Genomic DNA, 12,219 nt, shown 5'->3' with positions numbered 1-12,219 from the left:
ATTTTTTCTGTTCAGCAGCCGATGTAACTTTATTGTATGTAATGTTATCGATATTATTCTAAAGGTCTGACGGTAGTGAAGTGGCTAATTCACTGTGTATAGCAAACGTCTGATGGCTTATTGTCGCAAGTTCAGATCTGGTGATGGCAATTTGTTCTCTCAAAAGAGCTAGTTCTGTTCTACAGTAGATTATTTTTGCTTTAGTGGAGGAGAATACACGTTTAATTCTAATGAACTTTGGAATAATCTCATTATCTCTGCATTGGGGATAATGCAGAGATAATGAGATTATCTCTGCATTATTCCCAGTGCAGAGATAATGAGAAATTTCATCACACCTGATGAAAAAAATTAGACTGTTGATATAGTTTTGATGTTTAATACGTAATTTCTCTAGTTGTGTAACTTTAGACCATAGGCATGCACCGTGAGCTTCCATATGTGTGCGAAGGATTCTGTGGTTCAGTAGTTCGAGAGATAGGTTCCAGTATTGAGACCACATGTTTATTAAATACGAACAGGATACGTGAAAACCCGGAAAGTTTCGTAAGTCATATGACTTACATCATAAAGGACATTGGTGCATTAAAAAAGGTTAAACACAGCAAACAAAGATTAAATTCATAGCCCATTCGATGTTTCTAACTGTAACATTGAAAAATTGAAACATTCGTTACTGAATGTTTGTTGGAACATTCTTATTTGTTGTCATGTTCTGTGCATCATGTGTGTTATGTCCGAGATTTGAGGAAGCTAAGAGAAATCCGTATGGCAGAACATAAAAAAGAAGTAGAAAAGAAGAGAACACAAATCAGGCCTAGCTTTCCACACAACTTCCAATGGCCATAAAGTACTTTGGGAAAAAACGATCATGCCATATATTGATAAAAACTGTTTCACAAGGAAATTCAAGAAAGTGGCAAAAATGCTTAGAATTCCTACACAGTGCAACAAAAACCAAGGTTTGACATTATACCAAGTGTGGTCGGCATTCATAAAAAATCTAACTTCCTCAGAGCTCGGACATGACACACGTGAAGCACAGAACTTGACAACAAATAACAATGTTCCGACAAACATTCAGTAATGAATGTTTCTATTTTTTTCAACGTTACAGTTAGAAACATCTAATGGACTATGAATTTAATCTTTGTTAGTTGTGTTTAACCTTTTTTTTATACACCAATGCCCCTGATGACGTAAGTCATATGACTTACAAAAATTGTCAGGTTTTCACAACAATTTCAGGTTTTAACTTATCTTCACGAGTCCTAACAAAAGCAGAAAACAATCTTTTAATAAAAAGCTTCAATTTTGCTTTAACGCCGCAGCACATTCCAAAAGTAGATATCATTGCACAAATTGAAAAAAATTGAAAAAGAAATGCAAATATTTCAATGGTTTTCTGGGTAGCAAACCAGTGAAATATTTGCAAGTTCAATAAATTAGGCACACCTCACCTAATTAGTTTGGCTTCTTATAAAATTATTTGTACTGTAAATGGACTGTTTAACCTAAGTGCTTTGTCTATCATTTACATATATCTCTTTCACAACATTCTGCATTTTCTGTAAGATGAAACAACCTGCTGCATTAGTACAAAATTGGTCAACTCACCTTTAGTTGAAAAAGGCCTCATAAGGATTACTAATATTTTATATAAGATGTAAAGTTACATCTTTCTAACTAAATTTATTTATTTATTTAATTTTTTATTTTTTTAATACAAAATATAAACAGACAATGTCTAAATTAACTGCCTGGTGAAAATATGGCAGTACCGATAAAAAGATTATGACCCAGTAGATTAAGATTAATCTACTGGGTCATATGCCATTTACAGAAAACTTACAGATAGTGTAACTATCACGAAATATCTCAGCTTATATATACATCATCATCAAATTCCTGCCATGTACCCTCAAGGGGGTGTACAGGATATGATAGTGCTACATGAAAAATTTATATCATTACTAACTTCCTATCAACAATTTTCCTCCAAATCAGTCTGTTACTTGTCAAGACTCCAACATTATCAGATCTTATATTTCTATCATCCAAGGCACTTTGTACATTATCAATCCACCTATATCTTGGTCTTCCTCTGGGTCGTTTTCCTGACAACCTGGCAGAGAACACTTGTTTTGCTACTCTTTCCTCATCCATTCTGTTTCAGTGACATACCACCTGAGATTAGCTATGCTAACGCATTCCTGGATGCTGACAATGTGAAGTCCTTCCTAATATCCTCATTTTTAATACGATATTGCCATTGATGCCATCTGTTCATGCCTCTAATCTTTCTCGGGACTCTCATTTCTGCAGTATCTAGTCTTTGGTCAAGTGTTTTACTTCTGACCCAGTTCTCAGATCCATAAGTTACAACTGATTTGAACACTGTCTTCTATACAGATAATTTAGTGTTCCAACTAATTTCTCTCTTATTCCATATGCATGTATTCAAATGACCTCCTACTATACCAGCTTTGTTGATTCCGTTGTCTATTTCCATATTTAATTTGACATTTTCACTAAAAATCGTGCCTAAGTAGATGAAATGTTTTACTTGTTCCACAGGTTCTCCATTCACAACGCAGTTGACATTTTCAACGATTCTGCCTATTTTCATTGATTTTGTCTTTTTATTGCTCACCTTCATACCATATCTATTCCGACAGTTATTCAATTTAGTCAGGATCTTGCAGACTTGTAGCGGATTTATTTAGAAGTATAACATCATCCGCATAAAGCAAAGAGCTGACATTAACATCTCCAATGTTGATATCATGTTTAATACCACTTTCTTTCATAATGTGATCCATATAGATAATGAATAACAGAGGGGATATGTACATCCTTGTCTCACACCAGATTTAACATTAAACCATCTTCCTGTACTTCCTTCAATTCTAACTGCTGACTTACAACTCAAATAAAGACTAAGTATTGCTTAATATAATGCCCCATTGACACCATATAACTGCAGCGTATTGAATAGCTTCTCTCTCTTGACACCTTGTCACATGCCTTTTCCAGATCGACAAAACTTAAATACAGATCTTTGTTATATTCCCATGATTTCTCAACTATTTGTCATAAAGAGAATATCTGATCCTGATCTATTTGGCCTGAATCCAGCTTGTTCTTCACCAAGCTTTTCTTCCACAATTCTTCTCAACCGTTTCTCAAGTATACTTACATAGATCTTGCCAGGAACACTCAATAGGGAAATACCTCTGTAATTCTCACATTCACTTTTATTTCCCTTTTTATATATGAGTACTATGAGAGCTCTACTCCAATCATCGGGAATTCGTCCCGCTGTCCAGACTTTTTGATCTATGCAGTGCAGCCACTGTAAGACTCTTATACACCATACTTCAGCATTTCTGGTCGAATATTATCTACTCCTGCTGCCTTTCCACATTTCAAGCCTTTGATGATTTCTACTTCAAGTATGGATATGTATTCCTGACTGCATGCCTGCTCAGTGTTTTTTACCACTGTGCTATCATCACTGCTTGTTCCATTTAGCAGTTTTTCAAAGTAATTACTCCATACTTCAAGGATATCTTTTTCTCCCATTTTCATGTCAACTTTATCATTTCTAACTCCTTTTACAGCACTCTTTCCTCCATTTCTAAGCTTCTTCAACAACCTCCAGAATATTTTGCCACCTTCTTAATATTTATTTTCTATGTTCTTGCCAAAGTCCTCCCATGACTTTTGTTTAGCTAGTTTTACACAGTGTTTAGCTTTCTTACATTTGTCTCTGTATTCTCTAAGAGCACAAGCTGACTTATTTGCCAGGAACTTTTGATATGCTTTCTTCTTTTCCTTCACTGCCTCGTTAACTTCCTGTGTCCACCATGGAGCTCTAATTTTTCTATCCTTGCAGACAACCTCACCAAATGCCTCTCTAGCTGAATCAATCAGGGTTTTCTTTAAGGCTTGCCACTGAATCTGAACAGGAACCAAGGTTTGGTTCCTGTTCTCAAACCCTTTCATTTTTTCTTCAATAATCTTTGTGTATTTTAGTGTACAGTTCACAACTGAGAGCTGCTCAACTTTTGTTCATTTTAAAACTTTCTTAGATGTTATTCTTTTCAATATGAAATTCAAGCTTATATATACTTGAATATTAATAATGTTCAAGTCTTTTGTCATGTCTTCATTTTTAATATGCTTCAGGCATAACATCTGAACTGTTCACATCTTAGTTTTTTTCAAACTCTTCTTCAGTAATCAACTGTTTTCTAACTCAGCTCTCCTAACCATAGATGAAAATTGGTTAGAACACAATTTCATATAGTGAGCTTGTATATTAATAATGTCCAGTTCTTTTCATAAATCTTCATTGTAATATGGTTTTATGATTCATGACATCTGTACTGTGCACCTCTAATTTTTCTCTAACTCTTCTCTGCTGATCAACTGCTTTCTGACTCAACTCTCCCACCCATACATTAAAATTGGTGGAACACCACTTTGCATACCGCAAGCTTGTTCTCGGGGCTGATTTCCGAATGTTCCATACAAATTTATTTAAATGGCCCCCTATCATACATACTTTATTTATTCTGATATCTACGTGGGTGTTCAATAAGTAATGACTAATTTTACTGTGGCGAAACCACTCATCACAATATTAATTTCTGTGGAATAAAGAAATGTTGCTGTATGTATTAACAAAAGAGGTTGATAGATGGCGTATAAGAGCTGATGTGCCAGAGTGTCACGTGACTAAACGCAAGTGCTCATCGCCATGCCTACAAGGTGTGACCAGTCTTCGAAATGGAAACATCCTTGGAACAGCGTTATGCAATTAAATTTGTGTCCGTTTGCAAAAATCGGCATCGGACACTTTTAACATGATACGTGAAGCTTTCCACGATGAAGCAATGTCGAGGGCAAGTGTTTTTCGCTGGCATAAAACTTTTAAGGAAGGAAGGCAAAATGTGGAGGATCTTGAACATGAGGGAAGACCTTCAACGTCCATCACAGAGACAATGATCAACACAGCAGCGATTATCATCAAGCACGTCAAAAGGAAGCATCCATTGCTGAAGAATGGCTTCTTATTGCACCACGTTAATGCAAGGCCACATATTGCTGGTTGTGTAGTGGACGTTTTGCAGAAGAACAACACAGATATCCTACCACACCCTTCATACAGTCCTGATCTCGCACCGTGCAATTTCTGGCTGTTTCTTCAGCTCAAGAAACCACTAAGAGGCCGCCATTTTGAAAGCAACAAAGCATGTGTAAAAGCTGCGGAGGCGGTTTTGAAAGAACTCTCAAAAAACGGACTCTCACATGTGTTTAAGAAGTGGATGCAACGTTGGGACAAATGCATCGAGTCTCATGGTAGTTACTTCGACAAAGACAATGTAAATGATTACGATTAAAGGTAATCTGTTTTCTGTATAAATATAGTCTTATTACTTATTGAACAGCCTACGTATTTACAAATATGTCATCTTCAATAACAACTGTGCATAAATAGTTGACACAATCGGCTGGTATGGGTTCACTATGAAGATCAATGTGTCAGTATTCTAAAAAATAAAAAAAAAATTATTATCATCAACAAATCCTTGCTGTGTACTCTCTGGGGGTGTACAGGATATTATGATAGTACCATATGCAAAGTTCCACATCATTATACATACATATACAAAGTATATATTTAAACTATATGCATCATTATTAACTTCCTTCCTATCAACATTTTTCCTCCAATTAATGTTAGTGTTCAATATCTCACAATATTGAAGTCCTGTCAGGACTTCAATATTGTGAGACCTTATATTCTGCTCTTCTAAGGACTTCTTACTATATCAATGCACTAGAACTTGGTCTTCCATTGGATAATTTTGCTGTTATTCCAATTACTGATAGCAGGTGACAATGTAGAACTCACTGTTATTGTATGGTCTTCCACTGGATATTTTTGCTGTTATTCCTGTTACTGATAGCAGATGACAATGTAGAGCTCATTGTTATTGTATTTCCAGAAACTGTATTTCTGAAAATAGGAGTTTGTGTGCTTAACGCAGTTCCAAAAGGCTTGAATTAAGTATTGAGAGAGAGAGCAGGTGAGTGATCTTATTCCATCTACTAGCCAACAAAAAAGCCTATCATCCACCCTGATCATTCTAGTTTACCTGCATCAACACACTGACTTGTTCAGGGAACAACATTCTTTCCAGATGCCTATGTACTTCATTGTTCAAATGCAAGCCATCTCTTGCATATAGTTCCTTTCTCTCCTCAAATGCCCTCTATGTATCCATGTAATCCAAGCATCTCTTTCAACACATCCTGGCTATCATACTATTCTATATTCATGCTCTTCTCTATAGCTATGCATTATCATACCTGGATAACACATTTACTATCTTCCCTCTCTCTGTCTTCCATACAACTTCAAGCATAAACCTCAGGTCTCTCACCACCAGATTCACACTGCCTCTGAAGTCATTCATGCCCACCATCACAATAATCTCATCCACCTTGTCACCTCACTTAATTGCCATAATCATACTATCTATCGTTCCTCCAGGGAGACACTCGTCGGGCATTTTTTCTTGAACACCACGGATCATTGAGTCACCTTACATCACACCTCTTACCATTGTTTCTTTCTTACTCGCTTAAAAATGTAATTACTCAGGCTTCTTAATCACAGACAAGATATATTAAGAAGAAACTATTAAACCATCTGTCGGGCTGGTTGGCTAAGTGGCTAAGCTATTCTCTCTTCAACCAACAGTGTGCGAGTTAAAATCACCAAAGGGTTGTTTGTGATTGTCTTTTAAGTGGGAGATGAATTTCGATACCTAGCATGAAACCACTGTCCCATTCAATGAAGGCCAAAAGTGGCTAGAAAAAATTCCATGGTCAGTCTGGAGTAGGTTTTCTAGACTATGTAAAAAATAAAGAAATAAAACACAATAAATAAATAAAATAATAAAAAAAGACAATTCCTTATACACCTGTTTGTGTGCAGGGGAGAGCCATTAACAACAAAATAAATCTGGGGGCACAGTTCACTGACTGAATTCACAAATATTTGGAAGAGTGCACATTTCTCAAAAGAGCTTGAAATCAAAGTACATATCTCGATGGTAATCATATATTTAGGCTTAGGTTCATACTGAGGTTTAATGAAATAAAAACAGCACGAAGAAAGAATTAAATACAGATTTAATAGTTCAGTATTTTATCTGTCATAGAGTAACATCAGGGATACAATTTTTTATTATGTGGAACACGTGGAGAAGACAAAGGGAGCATTCATAAAAATGAAGTTTATATGCAGTTAAAAAAAAAGGATAAGAGCTAGATTCTTCTTTTACAGAGTCATGATAGAGTAAACAGTTTGCCTGTTGAAGCAGTAACCACAACTAGTGCAAATGAGCTTAAGAAAAGATATGACATCTCTCAATAGGTCTAAGTTTCTGATGGTATATGACAAAAATTAATAATAACAGAAAAAGGGGCACCTTCTTGGATGCCAGTAGGCAGCCTTGGTTGTTGGGAGATCAAAAAATTATTGTTTCCAAAATTTTAGAAAGTTTCACACAGCCATGCTTATTAAGATTTTGTTGCTTTTTAGTAGCCATAGTATTCAACATTAAATAGGAGGCTAATCTTCTTGAATGGTAGGCAGTCTCAAGTAGAGTGATGAGGTCAAATATCAGAATGGGGAACTGGTCAATGAGACTTATTTGTGCCTATGGTCCAACAGAAGGCTCTACTAAGGTACAGGTGGAGGAATTTTTTGAGGCCCTAGAGAAAGCAACTGACACAATGAAAAAGGAAAAGTTGATCCTTGTTGGGGATCTAAATAGCAGAGTAGGAAGTGATTGTCAGACATACAAAAATGTTTTGGGAAAATTTGGAGAAAAGAGCAAAGCTAATAATAAGGGCAAATACTTGTTGGATTTCTGCTCAGGACATGGACAGGTTATTACTAACACCATGTTCCAACAAAAAAATTTGCACAAATTCACATGGAGAGAAGAGGCTAGGAATAAGAAAAGTCTCATTGACTATGTTATTGTTGATAGCGATGTATTCTCCCGGGTGCTGGGAGAAAACAAAGTGCACAGAGGATTTGAAATTGGAGTTGATCACTATTTAGTCTTGAGCAGGATAAAACTGAAAAGAATGATATGTAAGAAAGTTTTAAAACGAATAAAAGGTGAGCAGCTCTCAGATGTGAATTTTAGACTAAAACACACAAGGATTATTGAAGAAAAAATGAAAAAGTTTGAGAACAAGAACCAAACCTTGGAGATTCAGTGGAAAACCTTGAAGAAAACCCTGATCAATTCAGACAGAGAGGAATGTGGTGAGGTTGTCTGCAAGGATAGAAAAATCAGTACTCCATGATGGACACAGGAAGTAAAGAGGCAGTAAAGTAAAAGATGAAAGCATGTCAAAAGTTCCGGGGAAATAAGTCAGCTTTTGCCCTTACAGAATACAGAGACAAATTTAAGAAAGCTAAACAGTGTGTAAAACTAGCTAAACAAAAGTCATGGGAGGACTTTGGCAAGAACATAGAAAATAAATATCAAGAAGGTGGTAAGATATTCTGGAGGTTGTTGAAGAAGCTCAGAAATGGGGGAAAGAGTGCTGTAAAAGGAGTTAGACATGATAAACGTGACATGAAAACGGGAGAAAAAGATATCCTTGAAGTATGGAGTAATTAATTCAAAAAATTGCTAAATGAAACAAGCAATGACAGCACAATGGTAAAAAACACTCAACAGGCAGGAATACATATCCATACTTGAATTACAAAAAGCCATCAAAGGCTTGAAATGTGGAAAGGCAGCATGAGTAGATGATATTCGACCAGAAATGCTGAAGTATGAAAGTCTGACAATGGCTGCACTGCATAGTTCAGAACGTGCCTGGACAAAGGGACAAATTCCAGATAATTGGAGTAGAGCTCTCATAGTACCCATATATAAAAAGTGAAATAAAACTGAATGTGAGAATTACAGAGGTATTCTTCTGAGTGTTCCTGGTACGATTTATGCAAGTATACTTGAGAAACAGTTGAGAATTGTGGAAGAAAAGCTTGGTGAAGAACAAGATGGGTTCAGGGCAAACAGAGGCTGTCAGGATCAGATCATCATTTTACGACAAATAGTTGAGAAAGCATGGGAATATAACAAAGATCTGTATTTAAGTTTTGTCGATCCAGAAAAGGCATATGACAAGGTGCCAAGAGAGAAGCTATTCAATATGCTACAGTTATATGGTGTCAGTGGGGCATTATATCAAGCAACACTTAGTCTTTATTTGAGTTGTCAGCAGTTAGAATTGAAGGAATTATAGGAAGATGGTTTAATGTAAAATCTGGTGTGAGACAAGGATGTACATTATCCCCTCTGTTATTCATTATCTATATGGATCACATTATGAAGGAAAGTGGTATTAAACATGATATCAGAATTGGAGATGTTAATGTCAGCTCTTTGCTTTATGGGGACGTTGTTATACTTCTAAATAAATCTGCTACAAGTTTGCAAGATTCCCTGACTAAATTGAATAACTGTTGTAATAGATATGGTATGAAGGTTAGCAATAAAAAGACAAAGACAATAGAGATCTTTATTGACAAAAGAATCAATAAAGATGGTATGTAGGAAGTCAATTGAATAAATTCATATGGAATAAGAGAGAAATTAGTCGGAACACTAAATTAGCTGTATACAAGACAGTGTTCAAACCAGTTTTAACTTATGGATTTGAGAGCTGAGTCAGAAGTAAAACACTTGACCAAACACTAGAGACCGCAGATATGGGAGTCCCCTGAGAAAGATTAGAGACGTGAACAGATGGCATCAATGGCAATACCATATTAAAAACGAGGATATTAGAAAAGAACTTGATATTGTCAGCAATCAGGAATGTGTTTGCAGAGCTAATCTTAGATGCTATGGTCACTTAAACAAAATGGACGAGGAAAGATTAGCAAAACAAGTGTTCTCTGCCAGGTTGACAGAAAAACGACCCAGAGAAAGACCAAGATATAGGTGGATTGATACGGTACAAAGTGCCTTAGACGATAGCAATATAAGATCTGATAATGTTGGAGTCTTGACAAGTCACAGACTGATTTGGAGGAAAATTGTAGATAGGAAGTTAGCAATGATGTAAATTTTTCATGTAGTGCTATCACATCCTGTACACCCCTTGAGGGTACATGTCAGGAATTTGATGATGCTTTTTAAATTTTATTGCTGATTCCAAAAAAATAAATAAAAATAAAAAAATAAAAGGGTTGCAGCGATCGAATTCCTAACCCAGCCAATTTTTGTATTCATCATTTTGAAAAACATGGTCTCAATACTGTAGTTCTCAAAACCGTCTCTCAGGCTAAGATACACTGATGGTGTGTACTCCATTTGGCCACATGGTTGAGATTCATTAGACTCATTTCTCCTCCACCTCAACAGCTAGCACTCCAGAGTAATGTGCCCATCTTGTTATATTCTTTTTCTATAAAAAAAAGAAAATGGCAACAGTCTGTCTTTATTACATTTTAACCAGACTCTTTAATAATACTCTTTCTTTCTCAGTTGACAGTAAACCTCTCATGCAAACAAAATCCTAGTCACAGAGCTACAAACTTCTGTTTCAACTGGACTCCTAGTAGCTGAAAATTTTCCTTTATTCCATGATACCTTCCTATCCAATAGTTACAATTCTGATTAATATTAACAGATCCTTCCTGAGACTTGGATTAACAAACAAAAAGAACAGTTGCTGGAAAGTTTTTCCACTTGGTTATGCTATAAATTAAAGATGCCAAGAAATTATATACTTGGTTTAATCCTTTATCCAAGTGTTAGCAAACAAGTTTGTGCCTAAACTTTTTCAGGACTGGGGCAACTCATATAAAGAAGCTAAGACTTCACATCACTTGCCTTAGTATCCCATAATGTAAAGCACATGTCCTTAAAGACATGTATAATTATTATTATTGTTACATAACACCTCCAGGGAGTCCAAAGGCTCATTGAGGGAGGGCACCTACTCTACAACTCTCCATCTCCACCAACCGCTACTACCTTCATCATCTACACCAACACATCTACTACTGACTACCACCACTTTCACAGACAATCACGAACATCCATGCCCATGGCGGAAGTCAAACCCACAGCCTTTTGGCTGAAGAGCGGGTAGTGACCCTTCTCATAATTCATAGCATTATATATGTCCACAAAGAGATTGTATTATTTTACTATAACCAATAAGAGTAAAATCATTTAAAATATAACAAAAACCCACCTAAGGCAGTTTGAGGCTACCACAAAAATTAGCTTTCCAGTACAATCCATCTGCAACCATGTTATTTAAACTTCTGTAGGAGTTAGTCTACTTATGCTTTTGATGCTTCCGTCCAATTCCTTCTTGGTCTTCCCGGAAATTATCTTTCCTTCTAATCTTCTGTTTTGGAGAATTTGTACACATGCCCACACAACTGTAACTGTTTTTCTAATGTCATTCTCTGATCTTCATATCACTATATTTTCAGTATATGCTATTTTATTTTTTTAACTCAAGCACTTGTTTTTGAAGTTTGTCCTTCTATAAATTAAAGATACCAAGAAATTATATACTTGGTTTAATCCTTTATCTAAGTGTTAGCAAACAAGTTTGCACCTGAACTATTTTCAGGACTCGGGCAACTTGTATAAAAACTAAGACTTCACATCACATGCCTTATCATTATAGGATAATAAGACATGTGATGTGAAGTCTTAGTTTTTATACAAGTTGCCCGAGTCCTGAAAATAGTTCAGGTGCAAACTTGTTTGCTAACACTTGGATAAAGGATTAAACCAAGTATATAATTTCTTGGTATCTTTAATTTATAGAAGGACGAACTTCAAAAACAAGTGCTTGAGTTAAAAAAATAAAATAGCATATACTGAAAATATAATGATATGAAGATCAGAGAATGACATTAGAAAAACAGTTACAGTTGTGTGGACATGTGTACAAATTCTCCAAAACAGAAGATTACAAGGAAAGATAATTTCCAGGAAGACCAAGAAGGAATTGGACGGAAGCATCAAAAGCATAAGTAGACTAACTCCTACAGAAGTTTAAATAACTTGGTTGCAGATGGATTGGACTGGAAAACTAATTTTTGTGGTAGCCTCAAACTGCCTTAGGTGAGTTTTTGTT

At 35.8% G+C, this 12,219-nt stretch overlaps 1 protein-coding gene across 3 annotated transcripts in view; it reads right to left on the bottom strand.

The window, feature by feature from the left end:
• Positions 1–12,219, bottom strand: part of LOC150095180 (calcineurin-binding protein cabin-1-like) — a 1,028,489-nt gene that overhangs the window by 936,026 nt on the left and 80,244 nt on the right. The gene's annotated exons all lie outside the window — the stretch shown is intronic.

This window comes from Typopeltis vanoorti, chromosome 21 (genome assembly GCF_054136105.1).
Source record: "Typopeltis vanoorti isolate ZY-2024b chromosome 21, IOZ_Tvanoo_1.0, whole genome shotgun sequence".
Classification (NCBI taxonomy): Eukaryota; Metazoa; Arthropoda; class Arachnida; order Uropygi; family Thelyphonidae; genus Typopeltis; species Typopeltis vanoorti.
The sequence above is the reverse complement of the archived record's forward strand: the minus strand, read 5'-3'. Positions and strand labels throughout refer to the sequence as shown.